At 43.3% G+C, this 24485-nt stretch overlaps 1 protein-coding gene across 2 annotated transcripts in view; it reads right to left on the bottom strand.

Annotated features, from left to right (window-relative positions):
• The window catches only part of FRY (FRY microtubule binding protein), a 424933-nt gene extending 408480 nt beyond the window's left edge, over window positions 1–16453 (bottom strand). For both annotated transcript variants that reach the window (XM_073795022.1, XM_033843712.2), the window contains exon 1: window positions 16222–16453. The gene's annotated coding sequence lies outside the window, so the exon portion shown is untranslated. The remainder of the gene's footprint in view (window positions 1–16221) is intronic.
• Between the last annotated feature and the right edge of the window lie 8032 nt (window positions 16454–24485).

The raw sequence follows: 24485 nt of genomic DNA, 5'->3' as shown, positions 1-24485 counted from the left end.
AGGTCCTTATTATTTGCATTATTTTATGATTCATGTTATTTACACTACAACATGTACAACATAAATTACGCCAAAACTTTGGGTCAAGGTACAGTTGGTAGACTGACTTCACATGAAGCTGGATAAGGGGCTTTACACTTGCAGTTTCTAAAGAGCTCAAAAGTTTTAAATTGCAAGATATATTTTATAATTTTACCAATGTTATAATAATGAACTAAGAAACTATTCTTTAACCCAAATCCATTTTGAGAATAATTAAAACCAATAAGCATCATTCCCCTGAACTAAATGTTGTCAAGCCTGGGTCTTCCCTGGTGGCGCAGTGGTTGAGAATCCACCTGCCAATGCAGGGGACGCGGGTTCGAGCCCTGGTCCAGGAAGATCCTACATGCTGCAGACCAACTAAACCCGTGCACCACAACTACTGAGCCTGAGCTCTAGAGCCCACGAGCCACAACTACTGAGCCCGTGTGCCACAACTACTGAAGCCCGTGCACCTAGAGCCTGTGCTCTGCTACAAGAGAAGCCACCGCAGTGAGAAGCCCTTGCACCTCAATGGAGTAGCCCCTGCTCGCCACAACTAGGAAAGCCCGCACACAGCAACGAAGACCCAACACAGTCAAAAATAAAATAAAACTAAATCTTAAAAAAAAAAAAATGATTAGCAGGAGGGAATTTAGCCAATCAGATAGTGCAAAATAAAAGTTACTTAGAATCTCCCCTTTAAAATAAGGTTGAGGGCTTCCCTGGTGGCGCAGTGGTTGAGAGTCCGCCTGCCGATGCGGGGGACACGGGTTCGTGCCCCGGTCCGGGAGGATCCCGCGTGCCGCGGAGCGGCTGGGCCCGTGAGCCATGGCCGCTGAGCCTGAGCGTCCGGAGCCTGTGCTCCACAACGGGAGAGGCCACAACAGTGAGAGGCCCGCGTACCAGAAAAAAATAAAAAATAAAATAAAATAAAATAAGGTTGAGCCTTGTCTACAATACTGATAATAATGTTGATATGAAGACATTAATAGAAAACTTTTTTTTTTTTTTTTGGCTGCATTGGGTCTTCATTGCTGTGCACGGGCTTTCTCTAGCTGCGGAGAGCGGGGACTACTCTTCATTGTGGTGCGTGGACTTCTCATTGCAGTGGCTTCTCTTGTTGCAGAGCACGGGCTCTAGGTGCGTGGGCTTCAGTAGTTGTGGTGTGGGCTCAGTAGTTGTAGCACGCAGGCTTAGTTGCTCCGTGACATGAGGGATCTTCCCGGACCAGGGATTGAACCTGTGTCCCCTGCACTGGCAGGTGGATTCTTAACCACTGTGCCACCAGGGAAGCCTGAAAACTTTTAAAAATAAAAAATTCATAGCTTTATTTCTTTTTCCTGTATGTATATTTGGTCAATTCATCACAGTGTGTGACAATAAAGGATGGTCCTTAAACTCTCAAAACCTAATTGCATATGAAAAGGACTTGATTATGACTTGATTTCATTCTTATTTGTGTCATTTCAGATCATTCTTTTTTTTTTTAAAGATTTTTTTGATGTGGGCCATTTTTAGTCTTTATTGAATTTGTTACAATATTGCTTCTGTTTTGTCTTGGTTTTTTAGCCACAAGGCATATGGGACCCTAGCTCCCGGACCAGGAAGGTCCTCCACCCCCTGCATTGGAAGGTGAAGTCCTAACCACTGGACCACCAGGGAAGTCCCAGATCAGTCATCATAAAAAGGAGACTCTGTTTAATTTATATACGTCATTCAAGCACCCATTCTTTCCATATTGACCAATAGCAATACTCATGAGGAAATTATATCCCTAGTGGAAAACAAAATAACTATAATCAATTCTCACTATACTTATGAGCCAAAAGATCATATACTTTTATTTATTTATTTATTTATTATAAATTTATTTATTTATTCTTGGCTGTGTTGGGTCTTCGTTGCTACGCGCGGGCTTTCTGTGGTTGCAATGAGCTGGGGCTATTCTTCGTTGCCGTGCGCAGGCTTCTCATTGCAGTGGCTTCTCTTGTTGCGGAGCACGGGCTATAGGCGCGTGGGCTTCAGTAGTGGCAGTGCGCAGGCTCAGTAGCTGTGGCTCGCGGGTTTAGTTGCTCCGTGGCATGTGGGATCTTCCCAGCCCAGGGATCGAACCCGTGTCCCCTGCATTGTTAGGAGGATTCTTAATCACTGTGCCACCAGGGAAGGCCCCCATATACTTTTAAATTACTCTTAGTAGGGTATATTTTAGAATTTAGAATCCTGCAGGTGTATTTGGACTTGCAGCCGTTTGGGGCTATAGCCAAAGTTGTGGGAATTTATGCCCACTTGAGCCAAAATAATAAAGGTTCGTTCACAGAGCCAAACTGGCAGCCACTTTGCCCAGTTCTGCTACGCAGTCCAGCATCTTCCCACAGCCCTCAGACCACGTTGGGAGTGGACAGTATCACCTCCCACACACACACTGCTAAGCCTCTCTCCGATTCTGAGCAGCCTCCCTCTGGTTCTGTGATTTCTTGGACTCCCTGGGTGCTCAGGAAGGTGAGGGTTTGGGTTTAAACGGCCCCCTAACCCCAGTAGCTGAACTTGGAGGTTTAGAACACCTCAAGCTTTGAACTTAGAGGTTTAGAACACCTCAAACTTCTTCCCTTCTAGGACAACTTGAATAAAGCTTAGAGTCAGCAAAGGGGAGGCTATTTTAAACGGGAGAGGAAAATTAGAACCACGGTCCTTAAACACTTTTTAGCCATGGGTTCCTCTAAGATCTAAGAACTTGATCGAAGCTATGGACTCCAAAATAATAATAATAATAATAAAAGGAAAGAATACCTACATAATTCACGATTTGTGTGAAACACAAATTTCTAGGGAGAAGTCATCAACGTCCTGAATCTCATCCAGGATGCAAATGAAATCAATCCTGCCATGGCCATCTCCCCAGGTCCCTTGATAGCTTTGAATCGTGTTCCTTGTTTTCTAGTCTGGGGTCCAGCTGGCTTGGCACCTCGCTGGTCGGTGAGCCTGGGGCGCTGTGTCGGGTGGGATAGGAGGGGAGCGGTGCGGAGGGGGGCACAGATCTGGGCCCCTCTCCCCGTCTCCTAATTGGCATTCCTCACACTCAGTTTTGGCTGAAAGCTTAGGAGACTGTGCCAGCTCTGACTGGTCTTCTACTAAATAGGGGTAATTCACACAGAATTTCTTTTCAACACTTCCAGGATTCCTTTCCGGGGCTAAGGACATGATCCAACAAGAAATCGAGTCCAACAGTTTCAGCAAAATTACAATTAAAAGCACAAACTAGAACGTGTTTGTGTCCAATGGCCATTTCTGATAAATACCTTAACAGTTTAACAAACACCGAGGAGAAACCGAAAACATCCAAAAGCCACTCATCCCATTTGCACTGGCCTGTAAGTGCTGGTAAACGTCAGTGTCTGGGAAGGCTTTTAATGTTATCGACAGCTTATTCAAATAGGCTGGAGTGGTCCCACAGGGCCTGAATCACTACGACTGCTGAGGAATAAGCCACTCATACCACAAGATGGGGAGAAATCTCAGAACTAAGTGCTGGGCTGTGCCTCAATCAAAATGGCCCTTCTCAGCATCTGTGACGTAACCAGAAGGCCGTAACCCTTTCTTCCAGTTACAACCAACTCGCCGCGGGAGTGCCACGAGAGCCAAAGCATGGAATGGCTTCCTTTAAGAAAAAACAAAGACCAAAACCCAAAAATCTGTTAAATAGGTAGTGCTGCTTCAGGAAACTTTAACAGCTGTGATGGTGGCAGAAAATACCGTGGTCTCCAAGTTTGTTCTTTCAGATACATCATACGTCCTCCCTGAGAGGGCAAAAATGTCAGGGATTGTCCAGAAGGAAAGAAGGGGGAGAAGAGATCTGACAGTGCTGACAGGAGGCTTGAAGTTGGGGGAGAGAGGACCAGACGGTTGAAGCAGCTGCCCGCGCTGGCCAGGGAGGAAAGGATGCCACATGCACGGGGGCGCACTGGGTGCCCAGTGATTTCGAGGCTCCGTGTTCCTCGGTGGAGAAGGTAAAAGAATAAAAATATCTGCGGCTAGAGAATGGTGACTCTGATTCATTTTTTAAAATGTGTATTTGTGTGTATTATGTCTGTATATAATATACATATAAATACACACAGATGTGTGTGTGTAGAGAGATTTTTTTTTTTTTTTGCAGGAGGATGGAGGTAAGATGGCAGACTGAGGAAAGAGGAGATCAAGATAGTGTTAAAAAAAAAGGAATATCAATTACTTAGAACTTATTTCAAGAGCTCTGATAGGCTTTTGGAAAATCTAGGTAGCAAAAGGCACTTTATATGTTCCTGGGTAAAACGTCTGGATAAAGAACCACGAAGGCACAGTAAGCGTCTGATTCTACTGGTGTGAAATATCTTGCTTAGTACTCTTCACAGTGAAGTCATGGGAGGTTTCAGAGACTGATACGCTCAAACTGCAGGATCATAAAGACAGGCTGCTTGCCTGTCTGTCTGGCAACCAAATTTTGGCTACCCCATGGCTCATTAGGCTCTGAATCAGGGGCTAGTCAGGGGAAATAAAAGGAGGAGAAACTCAAATCAGTCCACTTGTGAGCAGCTCTAGTCGAAAGATGGACGAGAAGGAGATTTAAACTATCATGAAGTTTGGTTCTTATCTGTGGGTTTTAATTATCTTTGGATCTTGGCTCCCAGGGGAAGCAGCAATTGAGAGCCAGCTATAGAAATGGAAATTATAAGATGGGGAGGATGTCAGCATTCTGAACGGCAGATGGTCTTGGTTTTAAGAGGCCAGTTGGCAGTGTTGTGTGTCTCCTGACGTTTATCCATCAGAAGAGGCAAGGCAGAAAAAGCTCATTTGCAGTTCTGTGTCAGAGCCACCAGGATGACACTGAGACCTCTCAGTAGATAAACAGTAGGCGGCTCATGATGACAAGAGTACCGGGCAGAGCTAGGAGTCCAGATGCAGACCTCTCCTCCCGCTTCACAAGGGAAACCGCCTGGGGCCTTAAAAACTCCACAAGGCAGAGAGTGTGTTTTGTATAGAGATGGACAAAGTCCTCAGCCTTGGGGCTAAGTGGAGGCTTCTCTAGTGTCTCGAAACACAAGGACCAAGGTTTGATGACTTTTTGTCTAAAAATCTATGTAATGGTTTACTGCCGTGGAGAGATATTCGGGATAAGTTGTGCTATGTGGAAAAGCAGCTTATAAAACAGTATATTAAATGATTCCATCTTGTATACAATATAGCTATACATGAAAAAAAGAAATCTGGGAGGAAACATGCAAAAATGCAAATTGATTCTATTTTGGAGGTGTGATTATGGACGGTTTTTATTTTCTCCTATTTGCTTAATTAAATCTTTAAAATCTTCCACGTTGAACATATATTACTTGCCTAATGAAACATATTTTAACACACATTAATATTAAAATGTATTTAATGTATTTTAAACACATTAAAATGTATTAATGAGGTATCATGTACCCATGGTATTGAACCCGTGAGAATAAAAAAGTAATTTCACAACTGACTTCTAAAAACTTCTACGGATGCCCCAGGATCTCCTTAAGGAAAGGTCTGGAGGAATACAACATAGGTTTCACTGGCTACAATATATTTACAAGAATGTTTAAGGTCATGGAACTCGTAATTAAATGTACTCTTTCTATATAGTTATGGCTTCAAGAGTACACTAGCGGTACTAGTGGCAACCAAATTTTGGCTACCCCATTCCTCATGTCTAGAACACTCTCTTCTCCCCCAGGACCGATCTTTTCTTCCTTACACAGAGTGACTGGATGTGTGGGAAGGAGAAGATAACTGATCCAGGGCTCAAAGGATAGCAAATCAAGATGATAATTCCCCAGTTTTGGGCACCAGAGTGTTGAGTGAAAACTTTCCTCCTGTTTTATTTTTGGTGGATTTAATTCTAGTGTTTTGCTGAGGGGGTGGAGGTTCCCACAGGGAATAGCGCTGCTCTGGCCCCTCCCTTTTAAAGTGCTTCCTCTTCCACTTCTGCTTCCCGCTCATCCAGTCACTCTGTGTAAGGAAGACAAGATCGGTCCAGGTGGAGAAGAGAGGCTTCTAGACTGGACTTAACCGAGGTCAGTAAAGAAGCTACTGTAGATGTGCAATGGTGAATGGCTAGGATGGAGTGGTTGCCATGGCAATGGACGTGACTGGGCTAAATCTGAGAGACAAAGAAAATACCTGGGACTTTGATGAGACTGTTATTCAGCCATTTTCCACAGCGACAAAGTCAGCAGTAGCAACAGGCAACCAACCACTCTGATCAGGCCATTAGGGTGCCTGATACTTTATACATACATATTCTCTTGCAAACCCACAACAAACTTGCCCAGTAGAGATGAACGGCCCCATCTTACAGAGGCGGAAGGTAAATTTGAGGGATGTTTAGCACACCCCATGAGAGCATAATGTCGGTGCTTAAATGCGTAATTCTGGGGTCAGACACTCTGGGTTCTTCTCTCAGCTTCTTCACTTGCTATCAGGGTGACACAGGGCAAAATACCTAACCTCTTTGTTGTTCAGTTTCCTCATCTGTAAAAGAGAGATAGTAACAGGGTCAACTGCCCCGGGGGCTGTATGGGGATTAAATGGCATAAGGAGAGGACGGAGAGCCTTTAGCTCCGTACAAGCCACAGAGCCACCTTCAACTGGCACTGATGCACTTCTCATTCCATGACAAGGGGATGGCAATCCCAGGTCAGCCTGAGTCAAAGCTCTTTCCATCCCCCAGACACACCAGATATAATGCAGCCACAGCTCCAGGGGCCTCCCAACCTCTATTTTGATCCTTTCGATGGTCCAAAAGGTCATTCTCCAGCCACATGCAACACTCATAGAGACAGAGTTTCCACCTCCACTTCCCAGAGAAATAAGGAAAACAACGCTGAAGTGAACATTTTATGAGGATTGGGACCAGGTTTCACAACCTGAACTACTGTTTCAGGTAAGTGTGTTTTTAAGAGAAACAACTAAGGTAGAGACACTGTCTAATGTGCTACTAGCATCTCCAAGTGTCCAAACTGCAGTCTTTTGTCAAATTTGTTTCTATCATCTGGAAAAACAAGTAAGAGAAGAAAATCCTGATATGTAATTCTGTCTCAAGTGGTTTCTGAATAAAGCCCCTATGATTTATCTTCTCCAGTGGTGTTTCAAGGATGGTGACTGTTATTTTTGGTTTATGAGTGCAACAAATGAACAAGCAGTCAGTGGATATAGGATTCCAACTTCCCAAATTACTTTTGATCTTTGTCAAAGCACAGACTGACTACACCTTTAAATGGTGGCAATCAATGTGTGTGTTTCATGCTCTGGGCCTATCATGTGATGATCTAACATTTGTACATCAATGTCCAAAATGTCTGCTCCTCTCCTCAACCCCTGGAATATGAGATCATGCCACACATTCCATATTCATGTCAACCCCTTAGGTATTTTAGATAAGTTCTCATTAGCTACGTACTTTCTCATTCTGCCATTCTGCCTTTTAGAATTGTCTTATTATATTTCATTATTGAAATGATGATCAGTTTTCTGTATTCCAATGCATCTTCTTTTGTAAGATGACAAGAATATTCAGAAAAATCTTCACTGACTTCAGACTTAGGATAAAAACATTACTTTGTTCTCTTTCCCTCCCTCCCTCCCTCCCTCCCTTCCCTCCCCTCTTTTTCTTTTTCATTAAGACTTTATTTTTTAGAGCAATTTTAGGTTCACAGCAAAATTGAGGGGAAGGTACAGAAATGTCCCATATACCCGCTGCCCCACACACGCACAGCTTCCGTCATTATCAACATCCTCCACCAGGTGGTACATTTGTTACAACTGATGAACCTACATTGACACATCATCATCACCCAAAGTCCATTGTTTACATTACGGTTCACTCATGGTGTTGTACATTCTGTGGGTTTGGACAAATTTATAATGACATGTATCCATCATTATGGTATTTCTTTTTTTTCTCCAACATATAACACTATGGCTTATAGGAAATTTATCACAATATTTGGTTATGACCAAAATATAAGTTATTCTTTTTCTTACTGTTTTCTCTTCAAACTGTTATTCTATTGTTCCAGCAAGCTTGATTAAGTAATTGATCCTTTCTTCAAAAGCTGCATTGCTTATTTGTATGTGTTAAATTAAGTTCACTAATCTAAATCAAAATCTGTAATTTCTATACTATTATTTTTAATCTGCCTAGCTTTCAATCCAACATCAGAGAATTTTAATAATGATCATTTGTAATAGATTTTTAAATTTAAGACAAGGTTATCATCATGTCTTCCATTTGTTAAAATTTCAGTTTTGATGTTCTTGATTCCTTATTCCAGATGATTCAACTATCAAATTATAAGGTATTTGGTGAGGCTTTTATTCATAAGTCTTTGAGCCAAAGAAGGATGGGAATTCCTGTGTCAACCAGTCAAAGGATATTTTTAAATTCAGCAAGTAGTTATTAAGCCCCTGCCATTTGCAGGCAGTTTTCAAGGCTCCAGGGCTGAAGAGATAAGCAACGGTATGCCTCTTTCCACTCCACCCCCAAAAGAGAGCAATTCAAATTCATAAAGGTTAAAGTTAAAATAGAATGCAAATACCTAGAACAGCTCCAGGAAGGCTGCCGCCCTCCCCTCACCCTCCCATATGGGATTTCACTTATAAGTATCAACACAGAGAAAGAGCTCCAGGAAGCAAAGGACTCACTGATGAGTGAGAAATACCTGAAAGCAAGATACAGGTTGATGTAATTGTTCGTTACATTTCTTGGACAATTCAAATGTTTCTGCATATTATCTCATTTGACTGAATACTCCATTTTTACATGGGCCTAATTCATGTAGCAAATCAGAGGTGAAGAGGCCATAAAAGCCTGGATTATAAAATGTACGTGAGGTTAAGAGATAATGCGTCACTGGTGTGGATAAATCCAAAGACCATCCTGAGCAACATAGCCGGGCAGAAATGCTTTCACTGGCCAGTTTAGGCTACCATTGCTAGTTTAATTAAAGAGTTATGACATCAGTGTGGAAACACAAAGGGAGAGCAGCTGTGTTCCAGTGAAAACATTTCTGCAATTTCCATCAACACAGATAAGCTCCTACGCGAACACAAAAGAGATGTGTGCAAAGTCACAAACTAGGAGGACCTGTACGCAGAGGACGATCGCAGAGTTTTCATGGAGAAGGAATTACCCTTCTTAGATGATTAGATTGCCCTCCTGTTTATGTTTTCATTATTGTCTCTTAACGTGCATGGTCAAGATTTGAAGGAAAAGTCATAGGACTTTGAAGACGTTATAACCATTAACCAACCACGTGAAGAAGAGTCCCGAGGCTGAACAGAGGAACAACTCAATTACTTCACTGGGAGTCCAGACACGCCCACCCTCAAGCACCCCTGCCATCCATCCTTAAGAGTAATGCCTTGAGTCTAACCCCAGGCCCAGCCCACACGTGGCCATCCTTCATCAGTGCCCTGTTAAACAGGAGGCTTTAAACATTCTATGCCTAGACTTGTTTCCCCACACGTCCTGTTAATTGCCTTCCAGTAACCCTCTCCAGTACCGTGCTTTCATGCGTGTGTAAATCGTCCGCTTGTCTGATCAATACTGACGTGCGGTGGAGAAGAAAAGTATGTTTCGTGCTATTTTGAGTGACTCACCCTTCGAAGCCTACCCCTGAGCACACCATTTGCAGCGCACAGTTCACTTCCCAACTCCGATTTTACTCTGAGAAACAACCTTTTACAAAATTGCCTGTAACTTTCATGCTTCCTGACTTTTATTGACATTCCACATCCACGGTGGATAAGGAGTTACCCCAAACATTCAATTATCGGATAGATTTTAAGATCTTAGAGCTGAAGATGTATTTGCTTAAGGGTTCATTTATGTCTTTAGAGACTTCCGTGTTTTTCCTCCTCTTCGTCCTGGGTGATTCATCTTTCCTCTGGGGATCCTCTACGCAGCGTAGAGTTTCTCATTTTTTTTCTTTTTCTGAAGATGAACAGTGCACGCCTGACCACAGTATCCATCCAGCAGAGACTGACCGTGAGCATGGTCGGACCATCTGGCACCAGGACTCAGGTTTAATGAATGTTTACTGGATGAGTACCACGTGTCAGATCCTCAGCAAGGCGCTTCCGCACATATGGCTGCACCTGGGCCTAATTCATTAACTGACTATTTTAAAAAATCCCCTTGTACTCACCATGCCTTTTATTTTCTGTATCCTGATCTTTTGACATCTTGGGGCCTGGAGAACCCTGGAGGGACTGCTCCTCCCAGGGTAAGCCAATGCCTAGAGATAATCAACTTGCCTTCCCGCAAGCCTTTCCATATGCAAACCGCCTACTTATTGGCTCTCACACCTCGGGCCACTCTCCACCTGCCCTTGTCTCCTCAGGGCCAGGCATCAGCCTACTGGGAACAGCCCCACTGTGGCAGAGCCTCTGAAATTCTTCAAACTAGCTAATCCCAAACCTGCTTACTGCGCCTTTTCCGTTCCTTCCAGTGGAACCACAATAAAGACTCCTGTCCACATTTTCCTCTCCCCTCTACCCCCACTGCGTGATATACCAAGGCTCCTGCTTCCAGCAGGCTGTGAGTATAATAAAATTCTTCCACTATGACAGTCATTTCCATGTCTGCATGTCTCACCACACCTGATTAAAACAAATCCTGGGTACCGCTAAAACATCCCAGAGAATCACAGAATCATAGAATTGGCAGCTAAGATTATTTTGGTTTTGTTTGTTTGTTTCATTCTACCTTCTTTGCTCAGTAAAAACAAGTGTTAAGCCTTTTTTTTTTTTGTCTTTTGTCTGGCCCATATTAACAATACTTAATAAAATTGTATGTAAGCTCTTTAAGTATGTAACCAAAACGATTTAATTAATTATTATTTTTTCCTGTGTGAAAGAGCCAGCTCTGGCCTATGTGCCAAGTCCCTTCACAGCCTCCACTGCCACGCCACACTGCCACACCTGTTTGTGGAGGAGGGGTAACCAGCCTCTGCTCACAGCACTTATCCTCTCCCCGAACAAGCAGACTAAATGAATCTGAGGAACTCAGGAGTGACACTGGTTTGTTAGATGTGTTTCAAAGGTCCCACATTTCCCTGGACTGGAATCTGGGTGTGTCTTTGCAAGTCCAGCTATTACGTTCATAGACCTGGGGTGATTTGGACAGTGCTAATTCACTTCAGTCCTCAGGACAGCTCCAGAGATTTTGCTGCTACGTCAACTTCTCTGCCATCCCTCCTGCTGGCATCTTCATCCAGCTCCCTGGCCCTGGCCTAGACGTGCATTCTGCTTGACCAGGAGCAATAAGGAAGCAGGGGCACCGGCAGATGCAGGTCTGCCTTGCCCATCAAGGTTTTCTCTTTCCTTCCTTCCTTCCTTCCTCCCTTCCTTCTTTCCTTTCTCTCTCTCTCTTTTCTTTCCCTTTCTTTTTTTCCTTTGTCTTTTTCTTTGCCAAATGTCAAAATATAAAGACGGCCTCTTTGAGGGGTTAAAAAGCAGACTGTAAGGCGCGGCCTTTAAGTAGACATATATTTTCTTGGGGATGTACATCCAGACAAGGTCACCAGCACTGAGTTTCTGTTTCAGAGGAGCCTACTGAAGGAAAAGGTATTTACCTGTCACCTGGTACGTGTTACATCTATAACAGGACAAGTACATGAAAATGAATGAAGCATAAAATTCAAGCAATTAATGATTTTGGATCATACAAAAGAACCAAGATGTAAGTTGTTATAAATTCCTTCAGTGGTCAAAGATCAATAAAAGCTACACTGGAATTTCTTCTACCAGAAACTAGTTCTGCAACGGCATGAAATATTTTGTATTGGGCTTTGTAAATAGAAAAAAAGGACTTAATGTTGGCCTGTATTCTTTCTCTGTGTTTGGCATTTCTGTCAATGTCTTCATTTTAAGAATATGTTTCCTAACCGGCAGGAGAGCCGTGAGCTGCCTCACGTGTCTCCATGTCTTCCGAAGGGGATATTCATTCACTCGTTCTACGGATATTTATTGAGCAGCTTAACTATGTGTCAGAACAATCCTAAGTGGTTGGCATACGGCAGAGAACAAGACAGAAGAAGCCCTTGCCCTCTTGGAGCTTGGAGTTTAACAAAATGAATGACTCTATGAATGAATGAATACATGCAAGGTGGTAGGCAGGTTAGAGTTCACAAAACTGAGTGGGCACAGATTAACATATTTCATTGATAAGGTTCATTTTTTCCTCACACTTTAATATCTCTGAAATCAGGATGTGTCTTAATACTGATGGTGTCTTAAAACGGCTGACAAGTTGGCAGCAGTCACCGCACAATTGTCATTTCCCTGCATTTGCATAAACTTGGTCATCGCTATTCATTTTGTCATCACTTCCACTAAGTTAGGGGCATCCTTAGCACTGCACGTGTTCTGGTAAACTGCCATTTAAATGGTTTTCAAAAAGGTTACACTATGATTTGGCACTTAAAGATGTTACTGTGTGTGCACCAAGGCAAACAAACAGAGCAGTGGGGCCTGAACGTTACATTACTAGAGGAAACATTTGTCTTTGTTTGGCATTTCCACATTACCTTGCAAAGCAAAATCCAAATGCTTTACCAGACTGAAGAAAAACACAAAAGAGGAATCTGTTACAGTTTGTAAGTGAGACATACAAGCCGATGGCCTATCATACCATAAGCAATGCTACTGAAGGTACCAGCAGGAAAAAGTACCAAAACCCATGGAAGAGATGAAGGAATCTTGAAAGCAATGAGACGCTAGCGTGACAGATGCATGCAGTGTCATGGAAGACCACTGGTAAAGTGGCATGTCGTAATATAATCGGCAGTATTTTCTCTTTCTTCCTGTATAACAAAAATCATGCTATGTCTTACAGCTGACATTTTCAATCTGATGAAATACAGAAATAAAGATGGATTGCTAGTTAATGAGAAGTTTTAAAACTAGAATAGAATGCAGAGTGGAAGTTTGTTGATACTGGACACTTTTAGCTTAGTAAGGCATTTGCATGCACCCAACTTCAGGCAAACTGCACCATGTCAATAATTTGGTATAGTTTTTGTATGTTTTGGGGACATTTTCCATTCTGGTGCAAGAGTGACAATGAGTAAACCTCATGTTCTACTTTCCCAACTTTAATTAGCGCTGCTCCAGTTCTTGGCCATTTAGAGATATCAGAGGGGAGGTGCCAGGGCTGTCTTCTAAACTAAAACCTCACCACGCTGCAGGGGTGGAGTAAAATAATTAGACAGGAGAGCCCATGTGAAATCCCAAAGCATGCACACGGGACCTTGCGATGCTTAGCACTAGATTAACGTGAGTAAAATGCCAACTACGGGGATATGCCTCCAGGCAGCACATGGTCACAGCTCCAAAAGGCATTTCTTTCTTTTTAGCCTTAGTACTGCATCATTTTGCAACCAGAGAGAGTTGAAGACTATACAAAGGGAGAGAGTACACACACATACACACCCCGCTTGGGAAGAGAAATGATAAAACAGTGGTTGTAGATTATAATAATAAATTTTTTTAGGCACAGCTTCAAGCTTACTGTCACAACTGTGACACAAGGTTTCCATACCCTTCAGCCAAGTGACAACTGCCTCAGTGTAAAAGTGAGTAATCAAATCAGAAATAGGTGTGTGGCCACATCCATCACCAGTATAACTGGCAAAAGCATTTCTATATGGTGAATACGTATCTTCAACAGTGCTGACAACAGGCTACACCACACAAATGGCATTTTGCACTCTGGAGAAGGCCTGCTTCCTGCTCCTAGGGTCCTCAGTGAATTTCCTTTCTGGTCAGTAGAGGAGAATCCAGGGATTCTCTGGACTCACACCACCTTCCCCAGTGACCTTGTTTCAGTCTTTCGTTGCAAGTAGACAGGGCTGTGTCAGGAATTCTCTGACAGCTGGTACAGGAGGATGAGTGTGCCAGTGTGAGCGCTGCAGGGGATATGCTGCTGCCAGCTGGTGGGGGGCACTCATACGTGCACACTTAAAATAGACTTGAACGGCTGAGAGGGGACAGACTGCTCCTTAAGTGCCAGTGATGGAAACACTTGGAACCAAGTTATCTGGAAGGGCAAGGAGTTTGTATGTCTGGAGATTTCCATCTGATTTCCATCCTGGGGATTGCGGGTGTGGCGGGAAGAGTCTACGGAGTCCCAGATGTCACCCTTGGGTGGAGGGAATACCTGCGGGGCACAGGCACACAGTGGTGGGTTCCCAGAGGGAGAAGATACTCTACGAAGGAGTCTGATCTAGGAGGCTGGGAGATGCAGTACATGTTGCCATATCTGGATTTCCTGCTATATCATAACATGGGCAACGCTCTCTCAAGAGGGGCTGGGAGACAGCATAGGATAGTGGAAAAGAGCATGGGCAGGGAGTCACACACATCCAGGGTCAAATCCCACCACTATCATTTGACAAGTAATCTTGGGAAAATTGCAAAACTCTTTAAACCTTAAAATAGGGGAAGTAGTAATAACTCGTCAGGGTGACTGTGAGAATTAAAGTTATATATAAAATACTTAGTACTATATCTGGTACGTAGTATGTGCTCGATGTACTGTGTCACCATTGGCCAAGGAGGTTTCCTTCCCTTTAATATGTAAATGTTCTCACAGAAGTGATGGGACCTGGCATGGGGATAAATCACATGGACCTGAGCAAGGGGTTGATGTCCTTGGCTAAGGGTGTCTCCAGGGTACAAAAGTTGGCATTATCAAGTTGTCTTATGGTATGAATATTTTTGATAAGAAATAAAGTACCCTGGGCTTCCCTGGTGGTGCAATGGTTAAGAATCCGCCTGCCAATGCAGGGGACACGGGTTTGAGCCCTGGTCTGGGAAGATCCCACATGCCGCGGAGCAACTAAGCCCGTGTGTCACAACTACTGAGCCTGCACTCTAGAGCCCGCGAGCCACAACTACTGAGCCCGAGTGCCACAACTACTGAAGCCTGCGCGCCTAGAGCCCGTGCTCCACGACAAGAGAAGCCACCGCAACGAGAAGCCCGCGCACTGCAACGAAGAGTAGCCCCCACTCGCCACAACTAGCGAAAGCCCGCGCGCAGCAACTAAGACCCAATGCAGCCAAAAATAAAAATAAATAAAATAAACAAATTTTTATACAAAAAAAGAAAGTACCTGTGAGAATCCACACATGTGATCAGAAAGGTATCAGACTGATTAGAATTAAACAGAATTCAACACTCACTCGTTGAGATCTGCTCATTTCAAGTCTATAGGACATCCACATGTCCACCTCTACTCTGAGCTACTTTATGACAGATGTGTTTCTACAATCATGTGTGAAACTCAACACTAACTTTATCTCTCTGCATTCGAGGAAGTTTTGTAAAGCAAATCATCCACACCTAATCCATCTTTTTTTGAAGGTCAAAACTTTCTCCCATCTTCAAGTTGGTACGTGGGTCCTGTATTCTTTCTTCCCACCTCTCACCCTAAGAGCTGGGCCACAACTGCTACTCTCTTTCACGTGCTCCACCCCAGCACTCTGGGAAAACATGTAGCATCAAGAAAATATTCAAGATTTGACAGAAGAATCATCGGTACCTTGGACACATTGTTTAGGGACCTTTAATTAGAAGGTAAGGGAGACAACTACCTACGGCAAAAGCCACAGTACGGCCGCTCTGAGTGCCCAGTCTCCGGAAAGTCCCCTCCCCCAGGGGGATTCCCGCAGAGGAATGTCCTCAGGGAAGAGCCTGCGTCTGGAATGCTGCTCGGGCCAAAAAGTGGCCTGCGTTCCTGCATGCCTACATTCAGGTCACGGGCGTCCCTGGCCAGGGTGACCTGTCTCTCTCTAATGGGGCGCGCCTCAGGGACCCCCGAGTCCGGCTCCTCTCGTCTCAGCATCAAACTTTCTCCTGGAACAAAACCTCTTTCAAACCACATGGGGGCAGGAGGATGGAGGATGGCAAAGCCACCAGCTGCTGCCCGGAGACAGCCCTCCTCCTCCAGCCCGCTTCCCTCAGCCGCCACCCTCTTCCTCGCAGGGAAAGCGGCCCAGACAGCGCAGCCCCGCCCAGTCCCGCCCAGCCCGCGCCCCAGCCCACCGCCCGCCCGCTGTAGCCCAGGGCTTTGCAAAGCCACTTCCCGGCGCTGCGACGCCCGAGGCGACGGGGCGAGCCCAGCCGAGTACCTTTAGGAAGAGGTCAGGACACCGACACCCAAGGAGACCCGCAGCATCGCCCGAACGCCGCCGCTGCCGCCGCCGCCGCCGCCGCCGCCGCCGCCGCGGGAGGCTACTCCGCTGCGCCAAGAGCCGGAGCGGGCTGGGACCCGCCGCCGCCGCCGCCGCCTGCGCCGCTCGAGCTCCCTGCTCCGCGCTGTGCTCGCTGCGCCCCGGCTCAGCTGCCCGGCGACCGCCACTGTCAAGCGGAGCCCCGCCCCCTGCGCGCCGGGCGAGCCGCGGCCCCCGGGACGCGCCGCCGCCCGGATTGGCTGCGGAGTCGCTGGCTCCGCCCCCATCGCCGCGCCCCTCCCGCGCTGGGGGCGCGCGCGGCAGCCAGTTCCTTCCAGGGGCGCAGCGAAGGGTGGGGTCCCGGGCTGGGCGCCCAGAAAAGGCTACCTAGGGTGGAGTCTCGGAATTATAGACAGAGGGTTTTTTTGTTTTGTTTCTGCTTTTTTTTTTTTTAACCTGAAGGTGCCCTCACACACCGTCCAAACTTCATTTTATGTGGAGATTAAATCCAGTTCAACAACTTACCCAAGGTCACGGAGCAAGGAGATTGATTTTGTACTTCTGTATTAAATCGAAGCTGCTTCAGCTTTTATTTCTCAGTCATGCAGAGATGCGTCCTAATAACTGAGCTATGTACACAGTGTAACAAGAAATTAAGAATCCATAGAGACAGAAAGTAGATTAGTGGTTGCTAGGGGGCGGGGAAGGGGGGATGGGGAGTGACTGCTAATAGGTTGGGGTTTCTTTGGGGGTGATGAGACTGTTCCTCAATTTGTTAGTGGTGATGGATGCACAATTCTGAATATACTAAAAACCACTGCATTGTACACCTTAAGTGAAATTGTGGTACAGGTTTTCCCTGCTACCCAAAGTAGAGTGTTCCTATGAAGCCTTTCATAAGCCAAAACGGCATAAAGCACAGAATCAATTACCTTGGGGCACATCTTGCTAACGCATGCACAAAATAAATGGAGATAAAGCACAGATGCTCACAGACACAGTTCAAAACTATGGCAGATTGATGCTGCGATGCTGAGTGTAGTTCCCGGAGGAGGACCTTGGCAGGGCCACTCTCCTTGCCCAGGTTGCTGCTGCCTCCATAAGAGCTTGTTGCAGATCAAATGACAAATACTATGTTTGCTTTTTGCCTTTTACATAAAAGCACAAAGAGGGTTTTACACAAAACCCTCTTTGGATTTCCTTCAGTTAGCGAAAATGGTTACTAATGTAGGTTTGTCGTAAAAGCAAAGTGGTATATGGCAAACTTTTGAAAAAACTGAGGATACCTGTATGTGAATTACATCTCAGTAAAGCTGTTATAAAACCATATTGAGAGTTGTAGTGCTTTAGGGAGACACACGTAAGCACATAGTTGGAGTACGTCACGTACGTCACGATTCTGTTCTTTGTGGGCAGAAATGGCTTATATGCACGCACCCATCCACTCGTTCAATAAACCACGTATCTTTATCAGGTACTCTGACAGGGGTACACAGATTGATAATACATGACCTCTGTCTTCAAAGAGTTGCCAGACTGTTAAGGGGACAGTTGTTATAATACAATAAGGTGTTACTCCAAGGAGGTAAGACAGTGCCAGGTTCAGGGTACTAAGACCTAAGGCAGGACCTTGGCACAGGTGTGAGGGGCTGGTGTTGTGCTGTCTTTTAGCAATGTCTGATGTGGCCCTGTCTGGGAGGTGTGGCAGGAAGTGAAGCTGGACAGTTACTCACAGGACAAACTATCGCCGTGGATTAGAGCTCAGTTCAAGAGGGGCAGCCTAATCAGGAAGTGAAAATTTGAATTCCTCTGGGTCTTTCTTATCCCTCCTGTAGTGTGTGATTTTGGTGGTCTTAATCTAAGCCCAGTTTCATCGTCTCTGAGGGGCATAGTAGTATCCATTAGCTGGCCTTTGTTTCTACCTTTTTAGTACACGAAGGGCTTTCTTGCATTCTCTCCTGAAAGTGGAGAGGTGAGGGAAGCACTTAAGGCCGTATGGTTTCGAACTGATGGAGCTGAGACAGAACTCATTTCCTGGCTCTGAGAAAACTTTTTTTTTAAATTTTATGTATTTTTTATTTTTGGCTGTGTTGGGTCCTTATTGCTGCGCGTGGTCTTTCTTTAGTTGCGGCGAGCAGGGGCTACTCTTCGTTGCGGTTTGCGGGCTTATTGCAGTGGCTTCTCTTGTTGCAGAGCACGGACTCTAGGCGTGCGGGCTTCAGTAGTTGTGGCACGTGGGCTCAGTAGCTGTGGCTCGCGGGCTCTAGAACGCAGGCTCATTAGTTGTGGCGCACGGGCTTAGTTGTTCCACAGCATGTGGGCTCTTCCCGGACCAGGGCTCGAACCCATGTCCCCTGCATCGGCAGGCGGATCCTTAACCACTGCGCCACCAGGGAAGTCCCCAACAGCATTTTTCTTTTCCTCCACCTTTTCTCTCAACTCTCGTGGGATGATGAACACCTTTGAAAGTGGGTACTGTGCTTTGTTAATTTCCTTACTTCCCTTCCCCCCCACCTGCATCCCCCATCTATCCTTACCCTGTCCACTTCCTCACCCCCTTCCCCAACTCCATCCAGGTACTGAGAGTGCCTGGGACCCAATAGGCCCTCAGTGAATGTCTGTTAAATGTTCAGTATGATTTACCATCAAAAAGGGTATCATCTTTTTGTTGTTGTTACTAATTGTTTACAGTGCTGACATACATTATGAAGTTTGGAAATTAATTGGCCCATATAGTGTGTACACTCTGGAGTTTCGGGACATAGTTGTAAGAACATTAGAGAATCACATCCCACACTTTAATAAGCTGTGATTTGAACCCTAAATCTAAATGCCTGAAATTTAAAAGTTAGTCTCAATCTACGGAAGCACAATTTTAATATTTTAACAGTAATTAAGCTAAGTACTTGACAGCAGAATAATTTTAATACTTATTATAGAAATTTTTTCACTCTGAGGAGATAATTTCCTAGTAGTTTTAAAGATCTTCGAAATCTTTTCTAAACCTTCCTTGCTTCTTTTCTTTTTCAGGTCATCCTTTTCGTCTCATTTTTATCCTTCACAAGATTGTAATATCTAATTAACACTGCAGCATTACAATTCTCTTTTCCATAAATTTCTGTGCAAAAATCTAAGGAATCCAGAAGAATGGGGGAGTGCTGATCTCCCTGGAGTCCTTAGGCAGGGGAGAACCAATGAGAAGGCTGGAGCCATTCCTCCTGCAGGAGCAAATGTTGTCCCTCCCCGAGGAGTTATGATGTACTGGAAGAAATGAGATAGTGAAAATAAGCAAGCTACTTTGTGAATGTTATCAAATATCATCAGCCCCAGACAGATCGATCCCTAAGTAAGTGTTCTTTACTGATCACAGTAAAAGCAGATGAACATGACAGTTTTCCTAATATATTTAGAAAAACAATGATTTGTGCGAAAGGACCAACTTAATTGGACCACACATAACAACGTGTGGGAAACAGTCCTCGGGAAGAGGCAAGTGGTGTCATTGGAGGGGTTCAGCTGCTGTCAGCCGTCCACTGTCCCCAGCCATGGCTCCACAGGCTTCTCAAGCAGGCTTCCTCCTTTCCAGGTCACTTGGCAGAGAGCTATTCGGACAGTGAACAGCTACTGCCCCTTGAGATATTTACGGGACCTGCTTCTATAGATGAAAAGACAATCAAAGGTAGAGAGGAGGAGCCAGAACGTCCCCCTGCTGAGCCATCTACCAGATCCTGGTGTTTCCAGTCAGCTAGCCTGGGGTCCCTTGCCGTTCTAGGAGAATCAACGTACTTTATGACAAAATTTCAGGATAGGAAGGATACCAGCAGACAGTGACTGCAAACGTTGGTAGCCCCATGAAAAAGAACAATTTTGTAAGTAGTGTAAATGTGAAAATTGTGAAGTTTTTTTTTTTTTAAATCAAAACTAATGCTGAAATTGTATACTCTAAAAAGTTAACAGTGGGGACCCATTCCCTAGCTGAGAAAAGAACACATCATCCCGTCTGGATGATCAGGGGAAAAGGCATCATGATGGAGATGGATTTTGAGCTGACAGTGAAAGATGAGTGAGGAACAGTAGTCTGAGAATGAGGGGGGAGGGCAGAGCAGGAGTAAACAGCACCTGGAAAGTCCCGGGGTGTGAATATGTACATGGTTTCAGAAGGAAGCAAGCTGACTGGGTGTGGATGAAGTGTGGAGGGGATACACGTTTCTGTTCATCTACACTGATTATACGTTCTCTGACTTTGCATATTACAGGTCCCCCACCTCCACTTCCAGAAAAATAGCTTTGTATTTAAGAGAGAAAAGAAACAGGCTTGAAGTAACTTGGCTGTTTCCTAGAGAATGAGAAAATAAAAATTTTCATATTATGTGAAAGTAAAGTCAAGCATGCTATGCAATTATTCAGAGTAAACCACTTAAAAGGCTCTTCAGTACAATAAAGAAGAATAGTTATCCCAAAGGAAGCTACTGTTTTGACATTTAACTGGGAAGACATCCAAAAATTTAGACAAGGGTTATAGCCCTTGCCTTTCTTTTGGAAGACTTCATAGTGATTATTCAGAGAAGCTGATGTCTGCAGTTCTACTTACCTTCAAATGATAATAAAATAAAACAAAACCCAACAGATGCACGTGTTTAAAGCAGACTGACACTGAAATCATTTCTTTTAAATAATTGACTTGAAGCATTTTTTTGATGTAGCTAAACTTCTCTCAAAAATGAACTCAAATTATCCTTTTGTATTTCTTAACTCTCTCTTTTTGATTACTTTTAAAAACTCCTATTGCCAGGTTGTCTTGACCACTTAACATGATAACAATTACTTTACTTCTTTTGAAGGATGCCATTCTAGTTATGAAATGAAACTAGAGGAGCTCCAACTTTGGTGGTGGGTGGAAGAGATGCAGGGCTGTCCCAGGACTGGTTTGGAGTCAGGCAGATTTGAATGATCTAAGCTAGTTTTGCAGATTCAGTTCTCATTTCCAGCTAGCACTTCTGTGCTTTTATCAGGTTAAAAGACACGTGGCTACTGGAAGAACCATGTATATGTTATATTCTATACAAGTAGCAACTGCAGTGTTTTCAGCTTTGGGTTGGTTCCTGAGGCCTTGTACTCTGCACCCACAGCCCTCAGCATGATTCAAAATTCAGATGGACGCTTGTGCACTAGGAAGCCTGGGGGGCTTAGATGGAGACTGGCCAGCAGCAAGGGCCTTGGAGAAGTGAAAATCAGGGCAGTTCCAGCTCTACCCGTGTGCGGAGTGTGAAAAGCTCCAATAGCATTCGTCTCCCTTAACAATTTATTGAAGTGAAATCAGATTAAACTAAACTCACAGCCACCTTGAAGACAGAAGGGTAAATTGCAGCTTGAGGGATGTGCATGGACAAGGGGAGGGAGATTCCCACCTGAGCTGGGATGTGGAGGTTGAAAGATTGTACATACGTGCACCCAGGTTTTTCTCAGCACCATCTGCAGAACTGTTCTCAGGCTCTCTCTTGCACACAGCCCATTCTCTGCCACTCCGTGGGCCAGGTGTGGTTTGGTGGTGGCAGCATCGGGTTTGCCTACAGATATCAAACCTTGTGAATTTCTTGTGAAATATTTATGTATTTCATTAATTTTTCCCCCAAGACTATATGTTTCTAACAGATGTATTTCTACAATTATCTTTTCAAACCAGTACCTACCACGGTATGAAGAGGCTCTAAGTATTCTATAGTTAGAGTTCCAATTTGAATTCACTAATCACTGCTGACTAAAAGCACAATGAATTGCAAATGTGTAATTTTCAGGCATGTGCTGAAAATTTACCCAAGTTATAGACTTTGAAGTGGCAAAGAATCAACAAAATATATAATTTTGATGAATTTAGAAATGTTGAACAATTATTATAAATAAAAATGAAATTCTTAATACCTCTCTTTGCTCAGAAAAAAATCATTTTTAAATTCAACTAGAAAATAAAGATGAACTGTAATGAGTGTTGAATCAACTGTAACCTGATGTTATGAACCAGATTAATGTAGTATTAATTAGTTTGATTATAATCTATTTATATATCAGAGCATGAATTTTAAAATCTTGAAGTAATATGTAATTACAGAGTAAACTTTTTTCCATAAAAATGTGTCTTAATTTCCCTAAAATTAATCATGGAAAGAAAAATTGCAAACCTCATCTAAAGCGAAATGTATTTATATCTATTTGCTCTTTCAATATTCAAAAATTCCTAGGGACTTTAAAACCCTAACAAAAATATTATATTTGTTATAAATGTTGTTGCTTTATTATTTAGTGATTGCTCTTCATTGATGTAATCCCTACAATACTGTTGTTACTTGTTTCTCCAAACATACCTTAGGAAAATGAATTAAGCATTATATAATCAGTGGATAGGGCTTCCCTGGTGGCGCAGTGGTTGAGAGTCCGCCTGCCGATGCAGGCGACACGCGCTCGTGCCCCGGTCCGGGAGGATCCCGCATGCCGCGGAGCGGCTGGGCCCGTGAGCCATGGCCTCTGGGCCTGGGCGTCCCGAGCCTGTGCTCCGCAACGGGAGAGGCCGCGGCAATGAGAGGCCCACGTACTGCAAAAAAAAAAAAAAAAAAAAAAAATCAGTGGATAATTATATTGAACTCACGAATAATATAACTGCTCTTTTCCCTATATTTTAAAAGAAATATTAAGATAAAAGAAACTTATAGTTAATTTTTACTTTATTCATTTCTTTGTCAGTGGTTGTGGTAGCTCCATATGACTAAGGCACAGAGTTTTAGCTGTAGAAAATCTATGTCTAAACTGTTCAAGTTTAATATTCTTTCATCGTTTAGTTCATCCCCCAAGTTGGTTAAATATAAGTATTGGCCCTGCACAATCAAATCCTACAGACAGTATTGAAAATGTTGTTTTCATTTTTACAAAGTATGCCTTTGATTTTTCTAGAAAATGAGATGTGCATGCCTCCAGGATGAATAATGCCCAAGTATGCATTTAAAATACTTTTAGGTATTGATTTTTAAATCATATTTCAGAAACCATTAGAGTTGTACTTACAAACGCAATCTCAGACATCTCTATAGTATTCAGTAACAGCTGTTGGGTCAGAGAAATAATGTACTTCATTTTAAAAACAATTTAATGCCAGATGTATATGCCCATTATAAATCTGGATTTAAGATATTTGATTAATAGAAATATCAAAGGAAATAGTCCTACTTTACATTCTAAGAAATTAAACTTCTTTTCTGGGTCAGTTATTAGGAGAGGAAGACCAAGTCAACAATCTGGTTTATTTTCTAGAATCCATTAGGGACACTGACACAGTTGAATTTTTCTCTCAAAGGTTCTTTTTTTTAATGTTGTTCCTTAATTGGAAAACAATTACTCAGACCCTAAGGGAAAAAAATTACTAAAAATCATACAATTTGATGGTATAAATTAATAGTGCAACAAAATATTATGCTAACCAAAATAAACAGTTATGTAATTGCCTTGAGACATAACTGAATAAACTCTTCAATCCCCCCCCAAAATCATACAACTGGTTCTCCACCTTATGAAAACTAAATCTTTAGTCAAGACTATGAAAAAATAAATTATTTCTTTCTTGCAGCTGATGATTATTAATTGTGACAATCTGATATTAAGCAAAAGTGAGGAGCACTCTGATTTTGCAAAGACTTAAGTTTTTTTTTTCTAAGTCTTGCATTTTAATGTGGTTTTCTTTATACAGTGACAACTCAATGAACAAATCCTTCAGGAATAAAGTTTCATTATAACAAAATTGTCCAAAGTTGACAGAATTGACCTACAAAAAAAACATAGGGAGTAAGCTCCTTGACACTGGTCTTAGCAATGATGTTTTTAAGATTTGACACCAAAAGCAAAAGCACCAAAAGCAAAAAAAAAAAAAAAACAAAAAACAAGTGGGACTACATCAAACTAAAAAGCATCTACACAGCAAAAGAAACCATCAACAAAATGAAAGAAAATACAACCTACGGAATGGAAGAAAATATTTGCAACTCATACATCTGCTAAGGGGTTAATATCTAAAATATATTAAGAACTCACACAACTCAGTAGCAAAAAATCAAACAATTCAATTTAAAAATGGGCAGAGGAACTGAATACATATTTTTCCAAAGAAGACATATAAATGATCAATAGGTACATGGAAAGGTACTCACATCCTTAATCATCAGGGAAATGCAAATCAAAAC

The sequence above is a fragment of the Tursiops truncatus genome, chromosome 18 (assembly GCF_011762595.2).
Source record: "Tursiops truncatus isolate mTurTru1 chromosome 18, mTurTru1.mat.Y, whole genome shotgun sequence".
In the NCBI taxonomy this organism is placed as follows: Eukaryota; Metazoa; Chordata; class Mammalia; order Artiodactyla; family Delphinidae; genus Tursiops; species Tursiops truncatus.
This window is presented reverse-complemented; position numbering and strand designations above follow the sequence as displayed.